Here is a 6,000-nt window from a genome sequence, read left to right as displayed (position 1 = left end):
TCATCACTCATCTCTTGATTTGGGCTTAACTGTATTCAGGTCTAGTGAGAGGGTGACTGGCCTGAATGACAAGACACTTTCCAAATGTGGGAAAGTATATTTAACATTAATAAACTCATTCCAGTGCCTATCTCCTCTTATGTTTTGTAGATGAAGAATCAGACAACATTTAAGAAACTGAGACCACAAGCCTTTACCTCACCTCACCCTTCCTGTCAGAGTTGTTTTTAGTTGGGATTTGGTTTTGGATGAAAATTTAAATAAATTTCTTAGACATGCCCATCTTTTCGTTTGGCAGACAAGATGGACTAGAATTGGGGTGGTCATAATCATGTTTGTGGTTGTGGCACAAACCAGTGACACTTGAGTGGCAGTCTTTCCCATACCAGCTACTTGTGATTTATTTTGGGGTTGTAGGCACTACTTCCATTCTTGATTTTTTTTTTTTCCTTCAGGGGTTATCCAATCTGTCAACTTAAAAATAGCTATGTAGTCATATACATGTAGTCTGATTGCCACCCTCCAGTTTGATCTATGTATTGCCTCTGTGGTTTGTCGATACACCTCAGTAGGTTTTATAACTTGAAATTGTGCTTTACTATGTGTCTTACATCTTTATGACAATGTCAAATGGATGTACCATGTCAAAGACAGTCTTCTTCACTGTCCTCTATTAGAGAAAGTTCAGTGATGGCTCCAGAATCTCCTGGATTTAGTTCTGGCTGCACAATTCATGAGGCTTAGTGCAAATTGAAAATGTAGAGCCTCATGTTAAAAAATTATTAGGAATTTCAAGGTGGCAAGAGCAGAACATTAAGTCAAGAATGGGGCCCTTCTATTCGTGAGATCCCGTGCAACTGCATAGATATTGTACCATGCAGTTAGCCCTTTCATCTTTTAGTCTCCATTTTCCTTCCAACTGACAATTATGGACCACTCATTATGTATGAGGCACTATGCTTGTTATTTAATATAAAAATAAACTAATTTTTAGATTCTAATATTCCTGCTTTTAGATTTTGATGATTAAGACCCTCATCAGATAGATAAAACAGCACACAAATTGTGGCTATATTTTTGTCGCCTTCAGATCAAACACTTAGCTGTAATTTCCTATTCATCAGTCCTAAGTTGCAGTTCCTCTCCTCCAGATTCTTATGATCTATGTACTAACTATAGGATCCCAGCAGTGCCCGTCTCCCTGTATCTCTAACCGTCCCACACATTGCCTGTTCTATTCCTACAGAGAGATTTATTCATGGCTAGGTAATAGATCATGCTATTAAGGTGTTAGTTGAAATGGGTTTAAAGCAGGGGTTTAAACTCAGATGTCTCCAGGGGTTGGGCAGATAATATGAAATGTTCTTTTTCTGTTGTCAATTAATTTCATTTTTAAAAAGACTCAATATAGGCAGAAAAAAATAACTTCAGCCCAAAGTTAACTTAAGAGTTGTCAGTTTCCAATTTTTCTTTTCAGTCAGATTTACTGGAATATAATTCATATGTAATCAGTTCACTCTTTTAAGTGCATAGTTCTATGAGTTTTGACGAACACCTACATTTGTGTAACAACCACCACAGGCAAGATACAGAATCCCCCAAAATTCCCTTGTGCCTTTTTGTAGTCAATTCCTCCAGCTCCTGAGAACCACTGGTATGTTTTTTTGTCTCTATAGTTTTGCCTTTTCCAGAATGTCATATAAATGGAACCCTACAGTATGAACCCTTTGGAGACAGACGTCTTTCACTTAGCATAAACATTTGAGATTTATCCATGTTGTATTTGGGTTGTTTCTACCTAATTTTCAAAGATATGTTTCCTACCTTCCTTCCCTCCCTTCTTCCTGTCTTCTCTTCTTCCTTTTCTCTTTCCTTCTTACTTTCCCTCTCTCCTTTTGGGTATCAATTGTACAAAAGTAAATTAATCTTGGTATTTGTTTCATAACACACTATTATTATTGGCCCATGCGTAGCTTTTATTTTAATAATTTTATTGAGATAAAATTGATATACAATAAACTGGACATACTCAAGTATACAACCTGAAAACTTAGATAGATAGAATCTATCACTGTCACTGTATTTTCTAGAAAATTTTGTAAATTAAATAATACAGCATGTACTTTTTTCTATCTAGCTTCTTTCACTCAGCATGATTATTTTGAGATTCATGTATGTTGTTGTATGTATAAATAGTTCATTCCTTAGTATTATCAAGTAGCATTCCATTGTATGGCTGTATCACAATGTGTCTATTAACTTGTTGATAGAGATTTGGATTGTTTTCAGTTTTGGTTACTATAAATATTCATGTAAAAATCTCTATAGGGACATGTGCTTTCCTTTCTTTTGGTTAAATAAATATCTTAGAGTGAAATAGCTAGGTCATATGGTAAATGTACGTTTAACTTTTCAAGAAGTTGTTAAACTGTTTTCCAAAGTATAGTATGTACCATTTTACATTCCTACCAGCAGTGTATGAGAGTTCTAGTTGGGATTAGCCAGACTTTTTCATCTTTCCTCCTACACTTGGTATTGCCAGTCTTTTTAATATTAGCCATTTAAATAAATCTGTAGTGGTATCTACTGTGGTTTTAATTGCATTTCTCTAATTACTAGTGATGTTGAGTATCTTTTCCTGTGCTTACTTGCCATCATTGTCTTCTTTGGTGAAATGTCTGTTTAAATTTTTTGCACATATTTTATTGAATTGTTTGTTTTCTTATTAACTTTTTTTTTTTTTTTTTGCGGTATGCGGGCCTCTCACTTCTGCGGCCTGTCCCGCTGCGGAGCACAGGCTCCGGACGCGCAGGCTCAGCGGCCATGGCTCACGGGCCCAGCCGCTCCGCGGCATGTGGGATCTTCCCAGGCCGGGGCACGAACCCGTGTCCCCTGCATTGGCAGGCGGACTGTCAACCACTGCGCCACCAGGGAAGCCCCTCTTATTAACTTTTGAGAGTTGTTATATATATTCTATTATATATTCTGATTTTGAGTCCTTTTGCAGATGCATGAGTTGCAAATATTTTCTCCTTGTCTGCGATTATGTTTTCATTGTCTTAAAGTACCTTTTGAAGAGCAGACATTCTGAAGTTTAATAAAGTCCAATTTATCAGTTTTTTCTTTTATGGATTGAACATTTGGTATTATATCTAAAAAAAAGATGTCTCTGCCTAACCCATAGTCTTCTGTGTTTTCTTCTAAAATTTTTACAATTTTAGATTTTACACTGGTTTACAGTCTATTTTGAGTTAATTTTTGTACATGGTGAGATGCAGATTGAAGTTATTTTTTAAAGTTGAAGTACAGTTGATTTACAATGTTGTGTTAGTTTCTAGTGTATAGCAAAGTAATTCAGTTATACATATATCTACATATTCTTTTTCATATTATTTTCCATTATGGTTTATGACAGGATATTGAATATAGTTTCCTATGCTATACAGTAGGACCTTGTTGTTTATCTATTTTATATAGAGTAGTTTGTATCTGCTAATCCCAAACCCCTACTTTATCCCTCCCACACCCTCTTTCCCCTTTGATAGCCGTAAGTTTGATTTCTGTGTCTGTGAGTCTATTTCTGTTTTGTAAATAAATTCATTTGTGTCACAGTTTAGATTCCACATAGAAGTGATATCATATGGTATTTGTCTCTTTCTCACTTTTGAAGTTCATTTTTTTAATGTATGGACATCCAATTGTTTTGACACAATTTATTGAAAAGACTATTATTTCTCCACTAAATTGTCTTTGTACCTTTGTTAAAAATCCTTTGACCATGTATGTGTGGGTCTATTTCTGGTCTCTCTTTTCTGTTGCAGTGATCCATTTTGTTTCTCTGGATACCAGTTATCACATTGTCTTGATTACTGTAGCTTGCTAGTAAGTCTTGAAGTTAGATAATGTGTGTCCTCCAGCTATTCTCTTCTTTTTCAAAGTTGTTTTTCCAGTTCTAAGTTATTTGCATTTACATATAAATTTTTGGTTTTAGCTTGTTGATTTATTCACTTTTATTGCTATATAACATTCTGTTTTGTAAATATTCCATAATTTTTATATTCCATAATTTATATATTTTTCAAAGGTTTGCTAAGAGTTTCCTATCAAAAATAGTGCTGATAAAATGCATAGTATTTGAATCCTCATGAATATGTACAAGAGTTCCTTCTGCATATTCTTAGTAGTAAATTTGCCAGGTCATAAGTTAAGCAAAGATTTATCTTCACAGGATTTAACTGGATTGTTTTCCAAAGTGGTTGAGCTAATTTATACTCTTATAAGACACATACAACAGATCCTATTTATCCTAATTGTCCAGCATTTGGTATTGTCAGGCTTAATAATCTTGCCAAACGGTGAAAATTGATACCTGTTGGAGGAGGTCATGAAGAGGATATGATCGCTGGTGGACCCATGAGCTGGACTTGGGCAATTGGAGGCTTCTCACCCCCTCCCCTGTCCTTGGAATGTATGTTCTGCCTACAATTCCCATAGCCGGAGCTGTTTTGAGGACATAGCCTTGAGAGAGTAAGGTGTTGAGACCATCTGGAGTGAATATGTGACTGAACACAGTTAAGGCCTCTATATAAACTCCTAAGATTCTGGCAGGTGGGTGCAGAGATCTACTTGTCTTGTGATGCCCAAGACAAGTTCTCCTGTAAGTTCCCTTGCTTATTAAAATTGCCACCTACCAAGTAGGTGCAAAACCAACCGTTGTTGAACTGGGCAGGAGACTGAAGAAATGGATCTTGGAAAAGAGGCATCCATGGGGGAATCCCAGGGTTGGCCGTCATCCTTCATGTCAAGAGGGGTTGCTCATATGTTAGATGCTTGTGGACCACCACCTGAGTATGGCGATGCCCTGAAAATGCCCACTGGTTTAATGCACTTGTTTGAAGAACTGAGCATAACACAGTGCTGCAAAGGAGAGAAATGAACCGCTGCGCAGTGGGCTGGCCTCTAGGGTGGGCAGTACAGCTTGACACTGATGACCAACCAGAGGCTGAAGCTTGAGTGAAAGTTGGAAGAAGAACTGAGGTTAGAGAAGGATGTGCACTGTCCACTGCCCTGCTCGCTTCGGGGCTGGCAGACAAAGTGGGAGAGAAGGATGATTAAGTTGGAGACTTCAGCATGCTGTTTTGCAAGGCCAGGAGGGCTCAAGCTGCCATGGATTAAGGTCTGAGCACCTGTGACAAAGCCTGATTGGGACACTAAGTGGTGGACTCCCTGGGAAAGTGAGGAAAACAAAGGTGGATTTTATGGTGATTGACAGTGAAACTGATGATACACCCTATGTCATTGGACCCGTAATTCAAAGGAAAGCAAAAACACAGCAACAACAATCCCAGCCAGTAAGGCAGCCCCCAATTCAGGAAACATACCTGATGAGAGAATATATGCTCACTGAGCTTATTGATATAATTATCAAGTTCCAACAAAAGGCCAGGAAAATATCCAGGAATGGTTAGTATGGTTACAGGATTGAGGGGCAGGGGAGAGGGGGCAATGGCATTTCTCTGACTGGGCAGGAGGCAGAAAAAAGAGGAATATCACCACACAGCCTTCTCTCCAGCTCAGGGGTGCTCAGAGGTGAGGGGCAATGGGGAGGTCAAGGCACTCACTCCCTTATAGATTGGATTATTCTATCCTACAGGGAAGCTTGACCCAGTAAGGGGGTCTCTCTGGACATATGAGACCCTGGATATATTTAGAGGAGGTACAACAAATTCTTAGGGAGTGGGAAATGAAGTAGGCCATCTACGCCCCTGTCTTTGAAGGCCCTGATTGGGCTACATTCACTGCAGGAATGAAAGCCAAGATACTCCAGTATGCCTTCGGTACCTGGTATGCGGCACTGATACCCATGCTGAGCCCAATCATAACAGGAGACGTTTTTGATGTTGGGCAGGCTACTGCTGATCTGGGGGATACTGACAAATCCCAGGAATAGGTACAGGATGTGGGAAAGACCTAAGACAGAGAGGGAGCTCAAGAAGACAA

Source organism: Leucopleurus acutus (genome assembly GCF_964270905.1).
Source record: "Leucopleurus acutus genome assembly, chromosome: 7".
Classification (NCBI taxonomy): domain Eukaryota; kingdom Metazoa; phylum Chordata; class Mammalia; order Artiodactyla; family Delphinidae; genus Leucopleurus; species Leucopleurus acutus.
This window is presented reverse-complemented; position numbering follows the sequence as displayed.